This window comes from Canis aureus, chromosome 23, assembly GCF_053574225.1.
Source record: "Canis aureus isolate CA01 chromosome 23, VMU_Caureus_v.1.0, whole genome shotgun sequence".
NCBI lineage: Eukaryota > Metazoa > Chordata > Mammalia > Carnivora > Canidae > Canis > Canis aureus.
The window spans coordinates 45579408-45606111 of NC_135633.1; the positions used below are offsets into that span (position 1 = coordinate 45579408).

Sequence of the window (26704 nt, forward strand, 5' to 3'; positions counted from 1 at the left end):
CATAACCCTGATCCTCCCCTGCCTTCCTTAGAAGGACTCTTGTGATTACACTGTGCCTCCAGGATGATCTAGGATCACTCTCCCCATCTTAAGATCCTAATCCCAATTATAAAATGCCTTTTGCCAAGGTAAGGTATTCATAAATTCAGGGTTTAGGGACATCTTTGGGGTGTCATTACTCAGTCTACCACAGGTCCACACAGCTGCTGCACCCTGGCATCCTTGTTCACTGCTGTGAGGAACAGCCCCTCGCCTCATTATTGGTGGGTGAGCCCTGCTGGTTCTTCTGGAAAGGCCAGTTCCACCCTCTACCAGTCATACCGTGGATGGGCTTCTGAGGTATGGCTCTTTCAGTTCCCACCAACGTACTCAAACTATTTTCAAAAGTATGTTCTGAGTCACAGGAGTAAATGAGGGGCTTCCAGGCTCAGATACAGATTTGTCCCCGAGACTCTGCCTGGGTGTGGAGCTGGGGTACAGACTCACCCTTCCATTCAACTATTCCTAAATTCCACCTATGGAAGAGGCTGGAATCCAGTATGTGTTCATATTTATTTTAAAAAAAACCAACTACCATACCAACAAAAATGCTCGGACTTAAAATGCTCAGTTATGCTTCTTTTAAGATGACATTGTTGCCATGGTGACCAGAGGCTAGTGAAAGAGACTCCTTTTTCCCATTTCCTGCCCCTCGTACATTTCCTCAGCCAATCTCCGTTGTGTTCCTTTATGGATATCTCAGGGGAACTCTCCTACCTAAGGAGACTCCTCTTTCTGCTTCCTGCAGGTGAGCATGTCTGCGGCCCGTGAATCAGCCCCCAGGCCGACCCCGCGGAGGTTGGCACATCTTGACCTGCCTCTTCCAGGCAGATGGAGAAGAGGGAATCTGCTGATGTGCGCTCAGGGCATAAACAATCCGTATCCCGCCCCGGGCCTCTGCGTGCTGGGAGTGTTAACGCCTGCCACAGGGCGTCCCACGGAGAACAGCGCTGATCCAGAGCCCAGAGAGAACGGGAACCACGGAATCCAGCTGTTAGACGCTGGATTCTGCCTCCTCTCCAGGATGACACAGCAGGTTCTGTGGCCACATACCCCGCACCCCCCTCCATTGTCTGCAGCCCAGTCAAGGCCTCAGGGGCTGCACAGGAGGCAGCGAGGTGTCATATAAGATCTGGGATGGAAAGAGGTGATTTTGCCACCTGCTATGGGACGGTAGGCCAGGGCAGCCTCCCAGTCACAGCTTCCCACTTGAAGGGGGATCAAGACCTCTGCCCTGCCGGATCTGTGGGATTCTTTTGAGGATCAGATCAGATCACTGCTGCGATGGTTCCTTCTGAACTCCGTACGGGACTGCAGAATGATGATGACGATGACAGCAATGCCATAAAATTGGAACTGTACAGTGTGTAGCCTTTTCAGATTGGTTTCTATCACTTAGCACTCAAGGTTCCTCCATGTCTTTTCTTTTTTTGAAGATTTTATTTATTTATCGGCGGGGGGGGGGCACAGGCAGGGGGAGGGGCAGAGGGAGAAACAGACTCCACACTGAGCAGGGAGCCCGATATGGTCCCAATCCAGGACCGCAGGATCATGACATGAGTCAAAGGCAGCTGCTTAACCAACCCAAGTGCCCCTCTTCCACGTCTTTTCATTGCTTGATAGCTCATTTCTCTTTGTGGCTGAGTTATAATCCGTTGGGTAGATTTCATTTACTCATTCACCTATTGAAGGACATCTTTGTGGCTTCCAAGTTTAAAGTGGCTATAAATATTCATGTGCAGGTTTTGCGTGGACATAAGTTTTCAAGTCCTTTGGGTAAATATCTAGAAGCAGGATGATTGCTGGATCATATGGCAAGCTTATTTTGTGCTTTGCAACTGCCAAATTGTCTTTTAGAGTGGCTGTACGTACCATTTTGCATTCCCAACCGCAATAAATGAGAGTTTCTGTTGTGCCACATCCTCGCAGGCATCTGCTGCTGTCAGTGTTTTGGATTTCAGCCATCCTAATAGGTCTGTAGTGCTCTCCTGTTTTGATTTGCAGCTCCCTAATGACATATGATGTCGGGTGTGTTTTCATCTGTTTATTCCCCATCTGTATGTCTTCAATAGGGAAGTGTCTGTGTAGATTTTTGGCCACTTAAACATTAGATTGCTTTCTCATTGTTGAGCTTTAAGAGTTCTTTGTGTGTTTCAGGTAATGGATAGAAGTTTTGCAGAGATTTTTCTCCCAATCTGTGCTTTTCTTTTCATTCTCTTGACTTCTCACGGAGTAGAAGTTTTTGATTTTACTGACACCCAGCTTGTCAATCTTTTCTTTCAGGAATTGTGCTTTTGGTGTTGTATCTACAAAGCCAAGCCCAAGCTCACCTGAATTTTTTCCTATGCAACCTTCTAGAAGTTTTATAGTTTTGCATTTTACATTTAGGTCTATGACCTATTTTGAGTCAATTTTTGTGAACGATATAAGGTCTATGTTTGGATTCTTTTTTTTTTTTTTGCATGTGGATGTCCTGTTGTCTAGCACCATTTGTTCAGAAGACTCTCTTCTCCACTGAATTGCCTTGCTCCTTTGTCAAAGATCAGTGAAGAGTATTTGCATGGATCTATTTTTGGCTTCTGTATTCTGTCCCATTGATCTATTTATCTCTTCTTTTACCAAAACCACACTGTCTTGATTGCTGTAGATTTGGAGTAAGGCTTAAAGTTGGGTAGAGTTAGTTCACTAACTTTGTTCTGCCTTAGTATTGTGTTGGTTATTCTGTGTTTTAGAATCAGTTTGTAGAAAACGCACAAATAAGCTGCTGGGATTTTGGTTGAGACTGCATCGAATCTATAGATCAAGCTGGAAAAAACCAGTATCTTAACATTATTGAGGCTTCTTACCCATAAACATAGGGTATTTCTCCATTTATTTAGTCTTACATCTTTGTTACCAACATTTGGTGGTTTTCCTCCTACAGACCTTTTACAAATTTTGTTAGATTTACAACTAAGTACTTCCTTTTCTTTTTTCTCCCCCCCGGCCACACATTTTTTTTTTTTTTTCTGGTGCTAATATGTAAATAGTGTTCACTTTTAATTTTAAATTCCAATTGTTTATTGCTGGAATATATGGAAACAGTTGACTTTGCATCCCACAAGCTTACTATAGTCATTTATTAGTTTAAGGAGATTTTGGGGATTCCTTGGGATTTTCTACACATCAAGTCATCTGCAAACAAGGAAAGTTTTATTTCTTTCTTCCATCTGTATTCCTTTTATTTTCTTTTCCTGTTTTATGACATTAGCTCAGGCTTGCAGTACGATGTTCAAAGGAGTGGTGATTTGGACATCCTGGTCTGTTCCTGATCATAGGGGGATAGAATCTAGTTTCTCACTGTCAAGTCTGATATTATCTGCAGGTTTTTTTTTTTTTTTAAACATTTTTTTTTTATTTTTTTAATTTATTTATGATAGGCACACAGTGAGGGAGAGAGAGGCAGAGACACAGGCAGAGGGAGAAGCAGGCTCCATGCACCGGGAGCCCGATGTGGGATTCGATCCCGGGTCTCCAGGATCGCGCCCTGGGTCAAAGGCAGGCGCCAAACCGCTGCGCCACCCAGGGATCCCCTATCTGCAGGTTTTTGTAGACATTTTTATCAAGCTAAGGAAGCTTCTCTCTGTATTTTTATGAGACTTTTTATCATGAATGGGTATTGGATTTTGTCGAACCCTTTTCTGCATCTATTGATATGATCCTATGATTTTTCCTCTTTAGCTTGTTGATGTGATGGGTTATACTAATTGATTTGGAATGTGGAACCAGCTTTGCACCCACTTGGTTGTGTTATATAATTCTTTTTATACATTATTGATTTGATTTGTTAATCCTCTGCTGAGGATTTTTGCATGTATGTTCATTTTTTAAAGACTCCCCCTAGGGACTCCTGGGTGGCTCAGAGGTTGAGCATCTGGGTGTGATCCCAGGCTCTGGGAATCAAGTCTCACATTGGGCTCCCCACAGGGGAGCCTGCTTCTCCCCCTGCCTATGTCTCTGCCTATCTCTTTGTGTATCTCTTATGAATAAATAAATACAAGCTATTAAAAAAAAAAAAAAAGACTCCCTCCGTGAGTCCAATATACAGTTTGGTTGAAAGCACCTGGCTGGCTTAGTCAGTAAAGCACGTGACTCTTGACCTCAGGGTTGTGAATTCAAGCCCCATGTTGGGGCTTGAATTAACAATTAAAAGAAAAATTTAAATGGATTGGATAGACTTAAACATATTGAATTTTTAAGATGTCTGGAAGATATTTTTAGTGAAAAAGGGCATGTTGTAAAGCAATTAATAGTATAATTCTATTATAATTCTATTTACTTACTACCTCGAAATTATATATTTCTCTGTGTTTGTAAGTGAGGTATGTAAAGGCATAGAGAAAGGTCTGGAAGGGTGTATAAATATTGATTACTCTGTAAAAGATAATGAGATTGAATTGGAGTCAAGAAGAATTTCTTATTATCTTTATTGTTTGAAATTTTTACAGTGAAAATGTGTTAATACAGTATCTATGCACTAACATACATTTTAAAATTACAATGGCACTTAGTAAGTCCCCTGTGAAAAGTTGTGAAAATTCAAAAATCTATAATATATAGTCCCTGTCCTAAAAGGTTTATAATCTGATGTGAGAGATAGACTTGTAAATAAAAGAACAGTAAGATATTATACATATATTTTTTAAAGATTTGATTGATTGATTGATTGATTGGAGACACACAGAGAGAGGCAGAGACATAGGCAGAGGGAGAAGCAAGCTTCATGCAGGGAGCCTGATGTGGGACTTGATCCCAGGACTCTGGGATCACTCCCTGAGCCAAAGCCAGATGCTCAACCGCTGAGCCACCAGGCACCCCAAAATATTATGTGGAAAGCTGTACAGGTCGCAGTGGGAGCTCAAAGGAGGAAAGAATCAGTTCTACCTTTGAGTGGATGATGGGATAAGGAAAGGCATTATAGAGGTAGCAGCCCTTAAGCTGAGTCTTGAAAGATGAGTAGTGTTAAATCAATTAAATCAAGAGGCCATTACACTGGTGTGGCTCTAATGCTGTGGCACCTGCATATGCAAACCAAAATCTAAGCCTGTCAGGGCCTCAAGGTTACAAAATCAAAATCTTTTTTTTTTTTTTTTCCAAAATCAAAATCTAAGGGCAAGCAGTCACAAACAGCCAGCTGGGCTTTAAGTTAGAGCCAATCAATAATCTTGCTTAGCTTCTGCCTTTTCTCTTTAAAAGTTCTTCCCTGAGCCCCTATCGTTGGAGCACTCCTAACCATGTCTAGTTTGGCACTGCCCTACTCAAATCGATAACTGTTTAAATAAACTCAAAAATTTTTAATACGCCTTGGTTTATTATTTATCAGTAGATAGTTGCCAGCCCACTGGGGCATGGGGTTGGGCCGTGTGGTGAACACTGGGAGAGAGGCTGGGTGGGAACCAGGGCCGGGAGACACGTTTGGCGTGTTTGGGAATTGTGTAACTATGCCAAATGTTCAAGAAGAGCAAGACAAGGGAGCAGAGGGAAGAGGCCGACCCAGAGCTTGGGGCATGGAGCACAGGGTGGGGTTGGCCTGTCCTCCAGCGAGCGAGCCTGCAGAGCGACCCTCAGGAGAAAGGTTTGCTGCGAGCACAGAGTCGACTGGACACATTCTGAATCCAGTGCCACCACTTCGTAGCTGTGCTCCTCCGTGACACCCTGCACAGCCCTGCGCCGGGGTCCTCATTCTGAGACAGACACAGGTACTGCTCCCTCACAGCCCCTGCACGACGCGGCTATGGGACACGCTCGGCCGCAGCCCGCGACAGCAGAGGAGCCCTGAACCAGCTCCCCGCGGCCTTCTCCCACACCCCCTCCGGCTCCCCAGAAGCAGAGCATTTCCGCACACAGACCCTCCTCCCTCTTCCTCCCACCCCCAGTTCAAGTGGTCCCTCGGGAGGAAGTGGAAAGTCAGTGTGGGAAAGGGCGCGGAGGGGCAAGGACTTCCTGACTCTGGGGATGAGAAGCTGGTGGTGGCAGCAGAGATCTGGGCCAGCTTCCTGACCCCGGCCCTGCTCCCCGTGGGAGCTCTGGTTTCTCCTCTGGCTGTTTCTGGGAACGGTGCCTGCAAATATTTCTCTGGATTCATCTGTGCTTTCAAAACCTCTGCATTAAAACGTTCTAAACTACTGTGACCTAAGAACCCAGCTGGCTCCTTGTTTAAAAGGTCACCTTAAAATCCTTACGAGCAAAGACATTCAGCTTCCTCTGAACACCATGCCCCTAATGATGACATTCGGGGGCACCTGTCTCCAGGTTATACTTTTCAAAATGTCTCCACTGACCTAATCTGATTGTCATAAACTCCACAAGGCAGCTGGGGCTGATACTGCCAGCACCCCCGGATTACAGATGAAGAAACCACAGCCCAGAGAGTTTGTGTCTTAGAGATGAGATCATTTTGGGATTCTTGCCCTCCATGTGGGCAGGACCTGGTCCTCACAGCCATGGGGCAGTGGGGGCCAAACCACCTCTGGACACCTTTGGTGCAAAGGGAGCCCTGACCTGGGAGGCACGCAGTGCAGGCAGGCCCACGTCCGCCCCCGTCACCCGTGCGGTCCCAGACCAATGCTCCCTGCTGCTGTTTTCTCTTTGTAGAATGGGGGCGATGTCCCAAGCCTCGCTCATGGACTTCTATAATGACCAAAGATGATGCTGAGGAGAGTGCCTGCCACTCTCCACGACCGAGCAGCTGTACGGAGGGACGAGGGTACTCTTGGTGTCGTGGGTGCTATTATCATCAATAAGAAGCTGCTTTGCTTCTGGTTGGAGAATTGAGGTTATGCAGAGAGCCTGGGTCACTGCCTGGCACATTGTAGGTACTCACCGGGTGGCAGTTACTTTCATTCTGTGCTGTGTCTTCATCACTTTCCAGTTGGTCTCCTGTTTTATGGCCCCCAGAACTGATCCTGGCATCAGCTGGAGACAGCCTGGTCTCTATCTCATGGCTGAGCTCCACAGACAAATTGGTAATTTAACAAGGCCAGAGGAGCAGTCATCCACACCCCAGACCTTATAGAGAAACCAGATGACCTGAGACCAGGTCACCCGGACTTAGCAGAAATTCTCCTCACGAATTCATATGGTGGCATAATGCCAGTCAGTGCCTTGAGATTGATGAAGAATCTCTGTGCTCAGTGCTTCATCTTCTTTCTACAGGTCTTATTGTGGCTCTTTGACCTCTGTGACTTGGGGGACAAGAACAGGGTGAGCATCGGAAACACAAATCCATTCCTCTGGCATGAACAGCTTTTACTATTTGGGGAGGCTCTCAAATTCTGGGCTTAAATGAGGCTTGGGAACTCTCTAGACTTTTCTCTATTCATGCCCCAATTGTCAGAGACAATAAAGAGTTGTTTCCATGTGCTCCTCCTCAGAGCCAAGCTGGAGGCATCCATTAACCAGTGCCAGTGATGGGATTTTGCTTCTGGGAACCCGCCTGTTCTCTTGACATTAGTATTACAGGACTGGAATACAGTTATTCAACACTGACTTATTGAGCCCTACTCTGAGCTGGAAATGAGGCTGGATTCTGGTAATACATCAGTAGATAAGGGGTCCCTGACTTTAGGGAATCCATACTTTAGTACAGACTGCCAATAACTAGTGAGCCAAGTGTAATTCAATGGACTAGGGGTTCTAGAAACATGAAAAGAGGTAGTTTCATCAATATGCTGGTGGGTGGGGGTGGGGTGTGTCAAGAAATGCTCAGGTGAAGAGTGGGAGGAAAGAAGGTGAAGATATGAGACAATACAACATCTAAGGGACAAACAGAGCTCAGAGGAGCCCTGGAGGAGCCTGAGTGGTAGCAGTAAAACCAGGAGAAACTGGGACATATAAGCAGGGAAGGAGAGAGAATGGAAGGGGGAAGTGGCCAGTAGGGAGCTACAAACTGAAATGTGTTTGCTGGATTTGGCTCTCAGATCCATGAAGACACATAAGGGAGCAGTTTCTCTGGAGTAGTGAGGGGGCCCCCCAGACCTCCGGGGTTGTGGGTGGTAGGGGAGGAAGGGACCACTCACTCCTCCCAGAAATCTGGCTGGTGATAAAACAGCACACAAGCTATTCTATTCTTGTTTGAAAAGATTTCTAATACTAAGTTTGTTGTATTGGCCAAAGGAAAGAAGAGCAGTAGAGCAGAGGCTGGGGTACACGTAAGGTTAGGCAGAAGGCTTGTTTTAATGGGAGAGGCTTGAACAAATTTAAACCCTGGTGAGGTGGTGGGATGGGAAGAAAAAGGACTGGGAGGATGATTAAGGGAAGAGGCTGGCGGGGGTGGGGGGGAGGGAATCACAAACACAGGATCTGTCTTACTGAGCAGGAGGGACACTTCTTTTGAAGATGGAAGACAAAGAGGAGAAGGATGAACGTTTGTTACGAATGGGGAAGGAAACTTTATGGAGCCCCTCCTCAGTCGTCTCTACCCCCCTGTCAAGTAAAGGCAAGGCTGTCAATGGAAACGGCAGCCAGAAGGAGGTTCTCCAACAGTGACTGGAGGGGGCAGAAAAGGCAGAGCAAGTGCACTTGTGTAGTTTGGGATTTTGCAAAGACACTCTTCCAAAGTGATCCCAGGCCCGCCCCCGGCCCTGTGGTCTGCATAGTCCAGAGGAAGGGACAACCTATCATTTGCACAGACAAGCCTTCTGTCTGTGACAGCCATGGCCTGGGCCTGAGCTGTCACTAGGGGCCTGTAAAAGGCTTGCCGGCTAGCACTGTGGCCCTCCCGAACCCGGAGACCTTGGATTCATTTAGCAATGACCTCAATCTGCACTTGAGTCTGACGGTCTCTTGCTGTGTTTTGAAGTCCAAGAGTAAGAAGGGGGAAATCAGGTGGACCCAAATCACCCAGAGTCAGGGTTGCGCCAGGCGAGTGCCAAGATAATGGCAACTGGGTAAGAGAGTCGGAAGTGTAACCAGAAAGCTAGCGAAGGTCCACGGGACCCGCCCCGCAGCGTGGAGGACAGACGTAAAGGCAAGCTGCGAGATGGGGTGGGGAGGACACAAGGAGTGGGCAGGGAGCCTTTGAGGAGGCGCAGAATGGGTGAGGCACACGCAGGGAAGTGAGAGTTCGAGAAGGAGGAAGATCGAGATACAACGTTAATTGTGTGTTATGTACAAGCTGGGGGGCTGTTGTCCTTCTGTACAGGAAGGAGTTCCAGGTCGTGACAAGGTCTAGGTGTGGCCGTGGAGGAAAGGGCTGCCATGGGGTGGAGGTGAACAGAGATGACACTGTTAGGGGTACGAGTGGGGGCTGCCCCCACCCCCTGCAGTGACACTGAGCCTCCTTGGTGGTGGCCTGGTGGGAGTGATGAGGACACATGGGCTCAGATGCCTAGTCCTCAATGTCTCTGTCTGTGTGTCTGTCTGTCTGAAGTCCATTAAAATATTGAAGCTGTTTCTTGTCTTTCTCATGACAAATTTTGTTACTTGATGTCGGCTGGTATTTCAGAAAAGTGCCAAGTAGGGAAAGCTTGTCTTTGGAACGCTCTGCTGTTTTCTATGCAGAGCAGGTTTTGACTATTGTCCTGTATCTAAGACCTTCACGCAGAAGTTAGAATGTGGACATTTCTTTTAATTCTCTACATTTCACCCACTACAGGAGGCTAAGATGGAAATTCAAGTATTTGCCAGTAGGGAGGGATGAACTTGAAGTGAACAGCCAGAGAGCGGCCAGCTAGTCTACAAAACAAGGTGGGGACAGAGCCTCTAAACACCCTTCAGCCAGGCTTACAAGACTGTCTCCTACCATGGGACGCACACCTTGCCCCCGGTAATCACTGACAGCCTACCGTGCAGGCTCTGCTGACTCCCCAGAGGATGCAGCAGGAGAGCCCCTGAGGTCCCTTCCAATTCCAAGCTTCTGTAAGAGCACCCTTTCAGATTCTGGAACTTCTAAGGCTAATGACCCAACAAATCATGCATCGGTTGAGTGGGGAGCTGAGAGACAGCTGGCAAACTAATCTCCAGAAAGATGACCATCCCTATGCTCGCCGTGTCTAGCTTAGGTGAGGCTTCTGCATGAGGAAATTCGCTAGGTTCCTAAAAGGACGTTGAGGACAGGTGGGCCTTTCAGAGCCGGTGGGCTTCCTCTGCTGGCCTGCACGGCCCTGCCACTGGGCTCCCTGGTGCTCTCCAGCGCTGGCAGCGGCACCCAGGAACCTGGGGCAGATACAGCTTCTCAGGGCCTCCCCAGGCCTCCTGAATCAGCCTCTGGAAGCACAGGGCCCAGAAGTCCTTGTCTCAAGAAGCCTTGCAGGTGAATCTGATGCCAGCTGCAGAGTGGAACTCACTGACACAGTGATTTAGGGCTCGGTCTCACGTAGCACATATACCTTGATTCGAATTCCAGCTCTCTCCCCTGTGTAACTCTGGACACGTTCCCTAAACTCTGAGCTCTGGCTTTCTCATAGGTTGAATGGCAATAGCTTCTTTGTAGGTTTAAGAGAACTGAACAAGGAAATATTTGTGAGGAACTTGGGACAGCACCTGGCACATAATGGACACGCAAGAAATAATAACAACACCCAGCTATTATTATTAGGCCAGTGGTGGCCAGTGGGCTCTTCCACACTGGGTGCTTTGAGTCGCCACCCTTGAATCTGTGGCTTCTGCCCGCAGCTTCTGGGCCCTTCCAGAACCCTGGGGCTGCGGCAGACCAGGCTTCCCGGCTGATGCTGGCCTCGCAACGCGATTCCGCCCCCTACACAGCTTGCCTGATTCCCTCCGCAGAATGGAGAGCTGCCGGCCCCACCTGGCGCAATAAATTCGGTCAGTGAAGAGACGGAGCAGCCTTCTCCGCAGAGTTGCTAGACAGCGGTGTGACTCCAGAAGTGGACATGAAAGCTCCTCCAAACCGGGTGGCCCAGACTCCAGAAAGTCTGCATCTTTGTCTGAAATTCCCTTGTCTCTACTGGAAATCCTGTCTCTTGCTGCTCTGTGACCTAATTTTCTCTGGCGCAGGCCTCAGTGGAGGAGAAGAAGCTCTCGGGACAACAAAATAAGAAATTCCTTCCCTGCACCTCAAGTCTGGGTCACCATCTGTTCCCCTGACCCCATGACCCTCGGCTCCCTGGAGAGCCTAGCACGGGTCGGGCCTGCTGCACCACGGGAGGTGGGGCAGACCTGGAAGCTTCGGGCTGTTTTGCGAGGGTCTCCCTCTCTGATGTTTCTGTGAGAACTCAACACCTACTATGGATAGGAACCTGTTTTTACTGGGCTTATACAATCATTTTCTCTATAAATATGGTAACAACCTTTCTGGCCTGCCCTCATCCCTGCCTTGATGTGGGGATCTGGCTGGGTGGCAGGGCCGAGGGGTGGGGTTTGGCCCTGTGGTGACAGAGAGGGACACTGTTTTTCCTTTGGAACAGATGTTGGCATCCAGCAACATGCCAAAGCCACATCCAAGGTTCCCAGCCTCCTTACAACCCACTGGTCAGACTGTGGGAAGGAAAGGTGGGGGCTAAGAGTTGCTGATGACATGTGTGACCTCTTCTGTCTCCTGCTTCTCCCCAGACTCAGAATATCAAACTTCTCTCACTCTTTTTAAAAGATTTTATTTATTTATTCATGAGAGACACAGAGAGAGAGGCAGAGACACAGGCAGAGAGAGAAGCAGCCTCCATGCAGGGAACCTGATTCAGGACTCGATTCTAGGACTCTAGAGATCTCCAGGGCGCACGCGCGCGCGCACACACACACACACACACACACACACAACACTATTTGCTTTCCAGCTCATAAAGTCCAAGAGAGCCGGGCTTCAGGTTGTTCTGTAACGAGTGTCTGACATAGATTGGTGGCGGCCGAGGGGACACCTGAGATGGGTTGCAGGCCTAAATGCCCTGGTCTGGCTGCTGCGTGACACTCCTGGTTAGCAGGCGGTCCTGTGGCAGGGATGGGGTAGTCTGTGCCCAGGCCTCAGCCCCGGCCTGCGTGGCCACTGCCACAGCCACTAGGCCTATGGCTGCTAAGGAAACCCAGGCCTGCTTCTGCACAGACCAGAAGGAAGGCAGCTTCAGGGCTGGGCCCTGGCTCCAGCCTTCTCTGTTTCCCTCCCAACTTTATCCCTGACCAGTCAGCTCAGGCTGCTAACAAGTCTGGAGGGCTGCACCAGAAATTTCTTTCCCCATAGTTCAGGAGGCTGAGAAGACCACGGTGCTGGACAATTCATCCCTGGTGAGGACCATCGTCCTGGCTTGTAAAAGGCCTCCCTGTGTCCTCACATGGGCTTTCCTCAGTGAGTGCACTCGGGAAGACAGAGAAAGAAATTCCACATATGCATTTTGGGGACACAACATTCAGTCCAGAAGGGTCCTTGATTGCCCTAAGTGCTTCCAGGCCAGGGAGCGAAATGTGGGTGGGGGACTGTTCTTCCATCATCCCAGCTTTGCAATCACTTGGACTTCACTGAGAACGTTTAGTAAATGTTACAAAAGCCAACTTTAAAAAGAAAACCTGATCGCAGTCATTTATTCATTTTTAAATGCAGAGCAAAGCCCTTAATATGCATCAGGATGAAAGAGCAAGTGTTCTGTCTTAGGGCAGCCCCGTGGGAAGGGGAGCTCTCACACGGGATATGAGGGAAGCGGGAAGCAGCCCACCGGGTCAGATGAACTGAACACAGCTGATTTTCACCTCTACCTCCTTCCTTCTGAGTCCTGGTAGGGGGAGCCAGCTTAAATTAGCCACCGGTAGAAAAAAAAAAAAAATAAAGCAATTGGGCAGAGGGCAGAAAACTCCAGGATCGGTGGCAAACTTTTAGCCAAAGAAATATGAGATTCTGGGGCCCCTGGGTGGCTCAGTGGTTGAGCGCCTGCCTTCGACTCAGGACGTGATCCCGGGGTCCCAGGATCGAGTCCCACATCGGGCTCCCTGCATGAAGCCTGCTTCTCCCTCTGCCTGTGTCTCTGCCTCTCTCTGTGTGTCTCTCATGAATAAATAAAATCTTTAAAAAGGAGAGAGAGGTTTGATATTCTGAGTCTGGGGGCCAGCAAAACCTACATCCCTCCCATTCTGCAGGGGGATGTTAGCAGTGAGGTTCATTACCCACAGGAGGGTACACCTACCTCTGCGATCTGTAGCCCCAACTGCTGCTCTCTCAGAACAGGAGGGGAGGAGAACCAGGAGCTCCCCTGGACTGTGGAGGGTGCCCCGCCGCCAGCAGGTGTGATGGCCAAATGAGCAGCCACGCAGAGCCCAAGTAACCGAACTGACGCCCCCTGTCATCTGGGCTCGCTCAGGTGAGCTGCCCCTCCTGCCGCCACAATCAATCGATGTGGTCCTTCTATAAGGATTTCTTGAACATCTGAGATGTGGGGGGCACCGGGCTGGCATTAGCTGAATGCGCAGAGCCCATCATCAGGGGCCCGTAGTCTAGAGAGGCCAGCACATCCATAAGCAATTTAACACAGTGCAGAGAGAGATGGAGCAGGAGCAAAGAGAAGGAAGAGGCACCCTGCCTAAGACTACCTGGGGAGGCAACACCTGATGGTTGTCTTCAGGGAGGGGAAGTCTTTCTAGAAAGAGCGATGAGAGAGGGGTAAATAACATCATGCTGCATAACTGTGGTGCATCTTTTTGAAGTGCAACAAAATGACTTGTTGAGAGCAACAGAGCTCTGAGTAATACGAACCACAACTACTTACCTGTACACTGTGGTGCTCATAGCCACACACTGCGGTGCTCCCCCAGCGCCCTTCCCACGGAAGGCTGTCCAGGAGCAATCGTCCAGGTTCATGAGTGCCCACGGTGGTTCTGCTGGCGTCCCGGTCAGCTCCGGCTTCCTGGGGGGCTGCGTTTCCACTCACCTCGCTGGCCTGGGTGGCACAGTCGGATGGGGTCAGCCTGGAATCGGGTCCGGGCGCTGGCTTCTCAGCTGCACTGGCCGCCCCGCGCCCTGTGTGATGGTGCCCCCTGCAGGCACACAGGGCAGGGAGGACACCCCACACCTCCCCAGTGTCCCTGAGGACCCATGGCTTTGTTAGTGGCTTCAGAGAGTCACAGCTACCAGGAAGCTAAGTATGTGGTTTCTCCAAGTAACTGCAGCTCTGAGCAGGAGGCCCTGGGCCCCCCAGCCCCCTCGGCCACAACTGCTCTGTCTTTTCAGTGGTATATGAGTCCACGGTCAATGTCATCGGGAAGTCACAGTTCTGCTGCGGAGCTGGAAGGATTTTGCAAACCTCCCTGAGGCTAGCCAGGAGAACAAATGCTTCTGAGCTGACGGCTGCCTGCACTATTCACTCCCCTCTCTACCCCTGTCCTTTTGGTCCTTTCTTGTTCACCCCCCTGCCTGTGCTACCCTCACCCTTGCCAATTCCTTATTATCTGCAAACACATTGCTTTAGGAATACTACAGAGCCTCTCAGCCTCACTGCAGTGGCGGAGGTGGAAAACTGTTCACCATTTCACCATCTCTGTGTTACTACTTTGTACCTACGTCTGTGTGGTTCATGTCAGTGGGTCTCAAACCTGAGTGAGCATGAGAATCATCCGGAGGGCTTGTTAAAACACAGATTGCTGGGCCCTACCTCATTCACGGGGTCCGCCGAGGTGGTGGGGGCTCGAGAATTTTCATTTCCATCACGTTCCCAGCTGATTCTGCTGCTGCTGGTCCAGGGAGCCACACGTGGAGAACCACTAGCTTATAGGGATGCAATCTAAAATTAGCACAAATTGTTCCCTGAGCTGTCAGGAACACATGAACTTGACACAAGGAGGGAGTGACACTGAGTGGTGGATGGTAACTTTGCTCAGTTGGAGGCAGGCCTAAAGAAGTGGGTGGGCAAGTAAGAAGGGGGGGGTCAGTAAAGGTAGGGACTGCAGGGGGAGGCAAGGTTAAAGATCACATGTGTCGTCACGTAGAGTGTCTGCTCAGCACCTTTCACACAGTAGGAACTCATTATGTTATGTCTCACATCACATCATAAAGCTATTTAGCACTAAAGGTGGCTTTAAAATATTATCATGCACATTCATTCATTCATTCCATAAAATATTTGTGCCTACCAGGGCATCTGGATGGCTCAATTGGTTGAGTGTCCAGCTCTTGATTTTGGCTCAGGTCATGATCTCAGGGTTGTGGATCAAGCCCCACCACATAGGGCTCTGCACTCTGTGAAGTAGGCTCATCCCTCTCCCTTTGCTCGCAATTGTTCTCTCTCTCTCTTTTCAGCAAATACAGAAATAAAATCTTTTAAAAATCTATTTGTGTCTACTCTTTTCAGAACACCTGGTGGAGACACTGGACACAAAGACACAGACTTCCCTTCCCCATCTTTGAGTTGTGCTTCCTGTAGAAGGCGAGCAAAACGAATGAACTTACCTGATGCGGTGTGGCGGAGGAGGCAGTGGTGGTGAGGCGTGTGGTACAAGCGGTATAGTTTTTGGTGGTGGTAGTGGCGTCATAACTCTCTCTACCAGGCTCAACCTATGTTCCAGACATAGGTGTAAGTCTTTCCAAACATTCTCTTATTTACTCCCCAACAACACTAGGAGTCAGGTATTATGCCTATTTTATAGGTGGAGAGCCCAACTCATCCAAAAAATTAAGTGGCAAAGCAAAATTAACAACCTGGTCTGTCTGACTACAACTCCCTCACCCTCCTGCCTCTGCCACAGTTTTCTTGCTGCACCAGATGTTTGCAGTGGGAAGGGTCTCAGATTTTGTCTAGGGGAGACTTTGTGGTCATGTCCCGTCTCCCAGAAGATGTACTCCTGCTTGAGCCACTACCATGATGGACACAGTTGAGGAAGGGCCTCCAACAAAAAAGCAGCATTTACAATTTGAGACTTGAGTCTACATAATGAACACTGCTCTTTTTAGAGAGCAAAAAGGTTAAGGAATGCAAAGGCAGCTTGTCTACCCAGGACAGACTGATTTCTGCAGCCAGTCGGAAGTCTGCTTCAGTGCATGATGAGTGAGTTCCTGGGGAAGTGGCGAGGGGCATGAAGTTGTCCAAGGGCCAGCTGTGCTCACATAAAGAACAATCAGAGCATCCATCAATGCAAAGGCTGCGATCTTGGAAAAGTCTGGAATTCAGAGTCATAGGAGAGTCGGTGGGGCATTTGCCAAAGAAAATCATGATTTGAGAAAACTCCAGGGAGAGAAGCTGTTTCTAAAAGGTGGATTCCACAGATGGATTGACTGAAGTACTTTCATATTTGCAAATGGAAATTCTGTTACTATGGCCACCTAAGAAGTTGCTCCAACCTGGTGACATCAAACAGCTATTTATTATGCTCGCCGTGTCTGCAGGCCAGGAATTTGGACAAGTCACGGCAGAGACAGCTTGTCTGTGATTCCTGATGGCCTCAACTAGATGACTCCAAGGCTTGGGGCTTAATAGCACCTGAAGGTTCTTGCTTGTTCATGTCGGGTTGTGGATACCAGCTTGGGGGCCTCAGCCCCTCTCCCTCTGAGGCTGTCTGTGGGACCCCTGCTGCACTAGTTTGGGTTTCCTCACAGCTAGCTAGGGGTTGGGTTCCGAGGGTAAAAGTTCTAAGAGAGAGCACCAAGTGGAAACATATTGCGGGACACATGGGTGGCTCAGCAGTTGAACGTCTGTCTGACTTTGGCTTAGGCTGTGATCTCGGAGTCCCAGGATCAAGTCCCACATCGGGCTTCCTACATGGAGCCTGCTTCTTCCTCTGCCTGTGTCTCTGCCTCTTTCTCTGTGTCTCTCATGAATAAATAAAATCTTAAAAAAAAAAAGAAACCATACTGTTTTGTATGATTTGGTCTTAGAAGTCACACAGCATCATGTTTGTCAAGCACAAAGGCCAGCCTGGGTTCCAAGTTTACTTGGTACAAATGGTAAGATTCCAGAAAATACATGGGGCTGGAAATATTGCTTTGGGGACTTTTGGAAAATGCAATCTGTCACAATGAACAAAAGAAGGAGATTCCACAGCAAAATCAATCTAAGCATAATTTAGTCTTCCCTTTGACTTAGCCTAGCTGTGGGGACATGACTTGCTATTTTATTTATATATATATATATATACTTATATTAGTATAATAATAATTTATATAATAATTTATTATTAAATAATAATTTATATATAAATATAAGTAGATATATTTTATTTATATATAAGTATATGTTATATATACTTAGAAGTATATATATTTTTATTTATATATAAATATAAGTATATGTAAGTATACTTAGTATAATAATTTATATAATAATGATAATTTAATTATTATTAAATAATAATTCATATATATATATACAATCTTGATTCTGCAATCTTGATTCTCACACAGCCTAAACAAAATATGTAAGCAGGAGTATTTTGTTTAGGCTGTGTGAGAATCAACATTGCAGATTATCTTTAAAAATTAGCAGTTCTAGCAATATGAGTTGAAATTCTTGCATGTCAACATTTGCCAGAGCAGGGTATCAGCTGCTCTTTCTAAACCGGGTATGTACTCTCCACTTGACCTGTTCACTCAAGACTCTATCACTTGGGTGTTTTCCATGCATTTCAACCTATTTTGTTATATCCCTGGCCCCCACAGATTCTGAGTTTCTGATCCTTGGCATAGAGAATCTGGCTGCCCCTCGTCTAACCACTTAATGGTAACTAACAGAAGATATCAGATCTCCACTTGAGCTGCAAAGATAGATATAAGTGAAATCATTCCATTCAGTACACATTTGAATTGGTGACTATGTCTGCTTGTGTTTGTCCTAAGTTTGCCTCTTCGAGAGCTTGTAATACAAACATTATTTGTTCTTACTCTACTTGTCTTTGATTTGAATAAACATCTGAGGAGGGTTTGGGCTTCCCAGTTGTTTAACTGGGGTATCAGGACCTCTGTGTTATAAGAGGTGAAGGAAACTCATTAGATGAGCCTAGAGTAAAGCTTTATCCACCTGGGACCACGGCTGAGGGGGCCTGTGAACCCCTGACATTATAACCCATAACTTTGTGTGCAGGTGTTGTGCACGTGGAGAATCAAATATTTATACAGGCTTCTCCAAGAGTCCTTGACACCAGAAGGTTGAGAATTTCTGTAATTTCTTCCATAACTTCCAGAGAGAAAATCAGGATGGTAACAAAGAGATTTCAAGGACATTTGTTGCAAGAGAAAGCTGAGTATGATGCTCAGGAAGAGAGCAGAGGCCAGAGTTGGCAAGGGGCTCACACAGAGCCAGAATCCAGAGCAAACTCCCCTAAAAGTGCTCTTGTCAAGTTCACCAATAGTTTCCATGTCCCTGAATCCAATGGTCATTTTTCGGTCCCCGCCTCACTTGACCTACAAGCCACTTACACCAAAATGAACATTCCTCCTCTTTGAAACGCTTCCTTCCTTTGGCCTCCAAAACTCCAATTTTCCCTAGATTTTCCCTGCCTCATTGGCTACTCCCCCTTAATCCCCTTTGCTGGAACCTCCTCTTCACCCTGACTTCTAAACTTCGGAAGGTCTGGGATTCTTCTCTCTCTCTCTTTCTTTTAAGATTTCATTTATTTACTTGACAGAGAAGGAGAGCACAAACAGGGAGAGTGGCAGGTAGAGGGAGAGGGAGAAGAAGACTCCCTGCTGAGCAGCGAGCCCAATGTGGGACTCCATCTCAGGACCCTGAGATCATGACCTTGGCCAAAGGCAGTCGCTTAACTGACTGAGCCACCCATGTGCCCAGGACTCCTCTTCTCTATAGACATTTACTTCCTTGGTGATATTGTCCAGTCCCGGGGGTTTAAATAGCTTCTATATCCTGAAGGTTTCCTAATTTATCTCTCTTTATAGTACACTTGACCTTAACCTTTTTTTCAGAACTCCATACTTGGATATTTAACTATGTTTCCGCTTAGATGATTTAAAAGGAGTCTTAGACTTTCCAAGACCCAAGTCTAGTTTCTTTCCCTGACCTCCCCCTCCCCCAACCAATTCCTCCCTCAGGCTTCCCCATCTCAGTGAAGGGGACCTCTGGGAAGCTCTGGAGGAGAGCCCTCTTTTGCCTCACCTGGCACCACATGCTGCCCTGAAGTTTTCCTACTTGAGAATCAGGACAGCCATGATCAAATCAGGAAGCCTAAATGAGATTGCCCAGCCAGTCCAGCACCCCCTGTGAGTATTAAAGGTAGACAGAAACTCCCCCAGAGTTTCCTGCTCTTCCACAAAATGGATCCCACTTGACACATGGCCGAGGACCAGCACATCTTACTGGAAACTTCACTCATGGCAGCCTCTCAGCGGGGCTTTGAGGAACAGAAACACAAAAACACAACGATGTGAGCCTTCAGTTTGCATTTTTTTTTTTCTGAGAAGCTTAGTGGGAGGGCATGCATGAAGTGGAGGTTGTGAAGGTAGAATGTGAGCAAATCAAAAGAGCAACACAATTTGAAGCAAATTCAGGCTGAATGGGAGACAGGAAGTAAGTCCCCCGAGGATGGAGTCAGCTCTTTAATGGGGCCCTGGCATCTCATGCAATTTCTCTGTTAATGAACGGCAGTGGGGGAAGGAGAAGCCCTGACACGCTTCTCCATGGGTCCTAGAAAAACACTGAGATGAGCATTGCTTATAAAATGCTTGAAAGAACCAGATGGCAGGCTAGAAGCTATTGTTGTTTCGGATTTGCTCTGTAGCTCTGCCATGTATATTTATAATACAATCTGAGAGGCAGCTGGTTCCTGAAAACACCACCCCCTGGAAGACACACATAATATTCCCCAGGCTGGGCTGTGGCAGATGATCAACATGATGCCCTATGTCCTTCCCTTTCCAAAGAGCTGTTTCAGCACATCCGCAGGCCTGGTGGCCCTAGATCTCAGCATTTAGGATCTAGGTGAAGGTTCTGTTTTTCCTGAATGTTCTCTCTCACACCCGGCTGGAAGCCGGTTCTCGTTCTTCTCTGTTTTCTTTGCACTTTATCCAGCAAATGCAATTCTCTACTACAATTCTTGTGATTGGGGCACCTGAGTAGCTCAGTCGATTAGGGATCTGACTCTTGATCTTGGCTTAGGTCTCGATGTCACGGTCGTGAGTTCAGGCCCCGAATTGGGTTCCACACTGGGTGTGGAGCCTACTTAAAAACAATTTTCATGATTTTCTGCTCTTCATGGTAGTTACTTTGTGTAGAGTTTGGTCTTATGGAGGATAAGAGCTAAGGCTGATTAATCTTTGATTCTCTGGCATTCTCTAGTGTCTGACACCCACAGATGCTGAATGAAGGTTGAGAAATGAAAGAATAAAAAGGAACAGTTGAGGAAGAGACTGCCTTTCACGGTGCTCACGGTAAAAATGTAGGTACAATTTGGGGTGTTTGTGACATGTTAGGCTTTAAGCTTACAATTTCATGTCTGATTCCAAAGCCAGACAGAATAGATGCCAGCCTACAGGAAACAGTATGAAGCATTCCCTGAAACCTCCTGCCAGTCTGAAATGCCTACTAGACACCTTCAAATAGTATACATTGAAAGGCAGAATTTCCAAGGCGAAGTGATAAGAGGATACGTGGCATATTAATATGTTAACTTTGAAAACTTACTAATTTTTAATTAGTTAATTATTGTCTTAGTTCATTTGGGCTGCTAGAACAAAATACCATAGGCTGAGCAGCTTATAAATGACAGACGTTTATTTCTCAACACTCCTAGAGCAGAAAAGTCCAAGATCAGGTGCCAGCGTGGTCAGGTGAGGCGTTCTGAAGGGTTGCAGACTTGTCCTCGTGGAACAAGGCGGAAGGGAGCCAAGAAGCTCTCTGGGGTCTCTTGCATAAGAGCTCTACTTCCCTTCAGGAGGCCTCTACCTTCACAACCTAATCACATCCCAAAGGCCCTATGTCCTAATACCATCACCTTGAAGGGTAGGTTTCAACACATGAACTCTGGAGGGAACACATTGAGACCATAGCAATTGCTAACGAATATTGCCTAAGAAAACTCAGTACTGCCAAAGCTCTGTTCTCAGTGCCTTACACGTACCATTTTTACGACAACCCCATGAGCTAGGTCTTATGGCCATATTTTTATCAATGAAGAAACTGAGTTACAAAGTTCACTTTGTTTCCCAGTTCCCACAGCTAGCAGGCAGTGGATTCACAATCTGAACCTAGCCTGGTCTGACCTCTGAAACTTGAGCTCCTAAACAATCTCCCATTGCCATCATTTCTCGGATCAAGGATCAAGGTTCTAAGAAAATGGGACACAATATCTTAAGAAACAGAAGGCATAACAGGTAAGTTTGGGTGAGGAGGAAAAACTAGAAGGTGTGAGACATGCACACCACTTAAAGAGACTTCTGAATTGCAGTGTATCGAGTACCTGGTGTATGGTTAGCTGGTGCTGTGGGTGCTGCCTGAGGTGTGCCATCACATCTCTCTCCAAGAGAGCCTGCGGTGAGGAGGGTAGCCGGTGAACCGCCTCCAGCTACTACATATTTGGTTATCCTCATGCATTCGTGTGAAGGCCATGCCCTCCCAGGGCTCTTCCCAGCCTGAGACAGGGCATGGCAGGAGCAGAACAGCCTAGCTGGCTCTGTCCAGTGCAGGCTCCTCTGGTGGGGAATATTTGCCCTGGGGCTTCCCGTTGGCCTGGTTGAGACTTCCTCAGAGCTCAAGTGGTTGGAGGCTCCTCCTACCCAGTGTCTTTCCTTCCTTCTCTCCTTTCACAGGTGTCAGACCTGCATCAGGGAGTGGGGCCCTCCCTACTCCTGACTCTTCCTTGCCCCTTTATCCTTCACAGGTTCTCCCCTAATAAGTGTCTTTCATGTCTAATGCTGTCTTGGCCTTTGCTTCTCAGAGGACCCAAACTGACTCACTGAGAGATACAAAAGAAGTGAGAAAAGAATTATCCTTAGTCTGCCTGGCTGCTATAACAAAATACCATAGACCGGCTTCCATGACACCTTTGTTTCTCACAGTTCTGGCAACTGGGAACACCAAGATCAAGGTGCTAGCAGATCTGGTAAATGGGAAACCCCTTTCCTGGTTGCAATGGCTACCTTTTGCTGTGTACTCACATGGTCTAGAGATGATCTCTTGTGTCTCCTATAAAGGCACTTACCCATTCATGATGGCTCCACCGCCACGACCTAATCACCTCCCTAAAGTCTTGCCTTCAAATACCATCACACTGGGGATTAGAGCAATGACATATGACTTTTGGAGCCACACCACTCCCCTCCTGTTTTGATTATAATCTACTTAAGAAGATTAAATATACAGACAAGAAATGGTTGGGAGACCATTCAAGGCATCTTATAATTTCTGAAATGTTTCAAATTTATAATTTCCTCTTTTTTCTAGAAAAGTCATAGAGTGCTCACAAAAATACATAGGACCCAAAAGCTAATAATAAAGAGTGGAGGGGATTCAAGTGAAAGGAAAATAGGTCTGGAGAGTGACTAGCGAAGGAAATATGAAGATGAGGACATGCAAGGCATGTGTGAAGATCTGCCTCAAAACTCCCCAGTGACCCAGCACAGAGGAGCTCCTGGTCTTCATAAGACTCACCAAGACTGAGGTAATGGTGAATTACTCCAGACAATGCCATGCTTCACATGATGCTCTGCTTTTCTGGTTGCCAAGACCTGGTGCCATGAGGAATGCTCCCAAGGATCCTCCTCAGAGAGGCTCATTGCGATGACACTCAGTTACCACTCTGTAAAAGCTACAATCAGATGTTGCCCAGGGCTGCTTCTCCTGGCAGCTCTATCTGGGGAATGGCCCATTCAGAGCAACTGTTTGGTGAGAGTGCATCTCAAGGGGGTCAAACTCACTGGTCCAAGAGCACAGCTCTTGCATGATCTGCCTCATCCAATGATCCAACTCATAACACGTAGATGATGGAAGGAACTAAGTGCTCCTCGTTCATCCATTCATTATCACAATCTCTCATAAATCAGGCTCCTATAAAATGACTGGAATCAAGAGTTTGTGGTTGTAGCTTTTGGGAGGACCTTGAGACAGGGTTCAACTTCTTGGCAAAATTAATGGGCTAAATCAAGACAAGTCGTGCAAGGAGAGATGATCTCCAAATAAGTGCTACATTTATGATTATGGGGAATGTGAAGAAAAGAAAATGGGAAGAAAGAAAGCCTGAACCTCCCCCCCAGCTGGTTCTGACAGGTTTGATCTCATACTTGCTCCACTGTTGTCAGGATGGCACAGCAGCAGTCACCCAGACACAAGAGAGCCAGTGTGTTCCCATGGTGTCATCTGAATAATAAGCTCAGGCACCGACCACTTTAGGTTATGCAGTGGGCTCACATCTCAAGACCAGCTCAAGTCACTACTGACAATTGGGTTGGACTTGAGAAAAGCAAACGGAGTTTAGTGGAGAGCTCAGGTCAGGAAAGCAGCAGCATCCCGGGGCAACAGAGTTATTTCTGTATCTCCCAAAGCCTATGACTCATAATCAGATCAGTTCTACTGCCTCTGAGGCCACTTTTCTCTGAAAGGTATTTCTCATGGAACATTATCTCCACATGGGCTATTATTGTCATTAATCTCTTTTCATGTTTTAGCAATGGAAAACTGACAGCTCCTTCTTCTCTAGAAAAACGAAAGTAGATGAAAGGGGAGTTTAAATGGTGCCTTGGCTTTGTAGGATTCAGGCTTTTCTCCTTTCCAGAGCCAGAAACCTTAGGAGAGGAAGTGTGCTTTGCAGGGATGGCAGGCACTGGGGGTGGAGTGGGCCAGCTCCCTCAAGGTCCTTTCTGAGTCCCCATCTGGGTGGACCAGAGGCAGTGGGCGAGGCAGACTCCTGCCCTTCTCAGGGCACGTGCTTGGCCCTCAGTGCTTCACAGGGAAGATATTATGGCACCAATGCCGGTGGCCACCAACACTTGTATGGTCCTTTGCATCTTAGTGGATTTGCACACCTGCACGCCATCCTGAAAGCGAACTTGTCATCCACCTCGTGTCATTGCTGAGGAGAATGAGCCCGGTCCCCATGGCCTGTTACTTTGTGGAAGGATGCCCTGTTAGTGTGTGTGTTGGGGCTAGAACTTGAACCCAAATAGGCAAAATGGTGCTCCTCACTACTGCAGATGTTTTGGGGGCATAGTTAACAAATGAGCAAGAGAGAGATTTGGGGAGCTCAGACCGTGCTTAAGCGTTGGCCCACAATCAGTCATTACACAGTAATAGTTGCAGAGCTCTTTCCTCTTGGACCCAGAATATGGAGAAGCCATGGGAGACCGACAGAAATGGATACAAGTTGGACTTGGATTTTGCTTGCTTGATTTTGCTCTGTTTTTATTTGTCTGTTTTTGTCAGGGAGAGGATAGTAGGTAGTAACTTGCCCTCTTTAAGCAGTTAAAAATCAAATATTAAGCACCCATTGTTTTTTCTGAGGGTGGGAGGCCAGAAGCTCCTGTCTCTTGTGGGAAAGTTATTCCCGTGAGATCTCTTGTACACCTAGAAAGAAGACCTGGTGAGAAGATAAAGAGGAGGGGCCCATTGCACCTCCAGGGACCCGGGAAGGCTCCTGACAGGCTGAAGCCAGAGTCATCACGTGGAAGGGCAGTGGGGGAGGGCAGATGGCACTGGAGGGAGAAGGGACTGGGGGAGTGAGGGAGAAGCAGGGAGAGCACTGGGGCATTTGAGAAACTACAGGCAGACACGCAGAGGGGCCAAGGTTGGGGTGTTTATTCTCATCTTGCACAACTAGGTTTGCACCATTACTTACGGAGTGGAAGACTGCCAGAGAGGTTCGGAATGGCCCCAAGTGACAGTCACAGACCTTAGGTGACTGTTTCCCTAGAGTAGAGTTCTCAGAATCAGAGCCTTCAGGTCCAAAGCCAGGAGAAGCCCCCCTCCGGGAACTCCGTTTGCAGCCACTGGGCTCTGCCCTGCCTCCGCCTGCCCCACCCCGGACAGCTCCGCCAGCAGAAGACACTTCCTCCCACCCAGCTGGCATCTGTCTGGGTCCAGGCTCACCGAGGCTCATCCACACCAGTGAATACAGGCTTCCCACCCTTCCCAGCCAAACACCAAGTCTTCTCTTATCTGGACAAAATGGGGGGTGGGGTGCTTTCGACAGTGCCCCTTCATCATTCTTGGGTTTCCTTGTTCTGCCCTGAACACGTGCACTTATTTCTCCTCAAGTGGGTCTGTGTACTCTGACATCCTGCCAGCCCCCACCGCCGCCCCCTCCCCAGCCCCACCGTGTGCCAGCGTGCACTTCTCCAGGCTCTGGGAGTAGAGCAGGGAAGAAAACAGCTTGTCGATATGGGAGGTGGGAGAAGGCGGGCTGGGCGCAGGGGAGAACTCAGGTTCTTGATTGTTGACTATGTACCAGGCATTATGCAAAGAGCTTTACACATGGTACTACGTCTTATTCTTACAAATATTCTTGTTCTTACAAAAATGGGATCATTATCCGCATTTTGCAGATGAACAAACTGAGGCTCAGGGAGATGAAATGAGTCAAGCGAAGTTAAGTGAATGGTGGAGCTGTGATTTGCCCCCCTCTGCGTCCGACCCTAGACACGCCAACTGATACGTTGGAAGACCAGCCCTGTGTCTTGAGCATCTTTGGACTCTACATTTAAAGATCTTATTTATTTAAGAGAGAGCAAGAGAGATCACAGAGGAAGAGGGAGAAGCAGGTTCCCCGCTGAGAAGGGAGCACGACACCGGCTCGACCCCAGGACCCTGAGATCATGACCCCAGCGGAAGGCAGACGCTTCACCCACGAGCCTCCCAGGTGCCCTGAGCCTCCACATTTAGAACCGTGTCTTGACACAGTAGGTGCTCAGCGCTAAGCTCTGAAAGCACTGACTCACTATTATGAGCAAAACACATTCTAGCTGTATTTCCTCTAGTTTCTCTTCTGGCTTCAAAACCACAAGCTTTTCCACATGAGCAATCTCTCATTTTCCCTGGTGTGCTGCCAGGCCGTGGTGCTCCGCTTCTGACAGCCTATTAAATAATTACGTTCTGTCTTCACATGTTTTATGAGCTTTTTCCAATGACCCAGCTCCGGAGATAACAGGAGGATGGATGCAACTGTGTTGGGCCAGGGCTGATGGATGGTCTGCCTTTGGCAATTTTCAAGTGGAAGAGAAACAAACTCAGAGGCAACATGTTTTTCCTCTGACTTGGATGCCCTCCGCTAAATCACACCAGGCCAGGGTCCTAAGGTGCCTAAGCAGCTCTGATGCCCTGGACTGGAGCCCCTTTGCGGCTGGTGCCAGGAAAGCCAGGGTGAGCCCGGGCTGCCCCTTGCTCAGCACCCACCTCATCTCCCTTCCCACTTACATCTTGGTCAATAAAAAAGTGGTAAACCATCTCAAGTCTGAGTGTCCTTTCCTCTGGCAGCTCTCTCGCTTGGCTTCTCTGTCTAGAGAATGTTTTCTACCTTTGAGTGCGAGCACATTCTCTTTGGCCACCCTATGAACCTTCCTTTTTCACGGAGTTGAGACTGCTCTTCCTCCAGAAAAGAGAGAAGAGAGGAGGGGAGGGGAGGGAGGCGAAGGAAGGAAAGGCGCTGCCATTTGCTGGACCCATAGGCTTCTCACAGGCATGTTGTTTAACCGCCACAGAGATTGCTGGTTCTGGGGTGCACACAAATGAAGGCAGTCGCCCCAAGTCGTGGTGCAGGCAAAGGCAGAGAGGGAAGAGAAGGGGCTCCACTGGGAGATGTTTGCTGAATGTGAGGCGCCGGTGGAGAT

General features: G+C 47.9%; 2 long non-coding RNA genes across 3 annotated transcripts in view; both read left to right on the forward strand.

The window, feature by feature from the left end:
- The window catches only part of LOC144295069 (uncharacterized), a 37309-nt gene extending 11045 nt beyond the window's left edge, over positions 1–26264 (forward strand). Inside the window, exons 4-6 of one of the 2 annotated variants that reach the window (XR_013362474.1) lie at positions 21099–21262; positions 22332–22548; positions 25424–26264. This is a non-coding gene — a long non-coding RNA (uncharacterized LOC144295069). Of the gene's footprint in view, positions 1–787; positions 1488–21098; positions 21263–22331; positions 22549–25423 lie in introns of those variants that run through there. The other variant, XR_013362473.1, reaches the window with a different exon arrangement.
- Positions 1515–5376, forward strand: LOC144295070 (uncharacterized). The gene is made up of 2 exons (XR_013362475.1): positions 1515–3403; positions 3622–5376. It is a non-coding gene; the product is annotated as an uncharacterized LOC144295070 (long non-coding RNA).
- Positions 26265–26704: the final 440 nt, after the last annotated feature.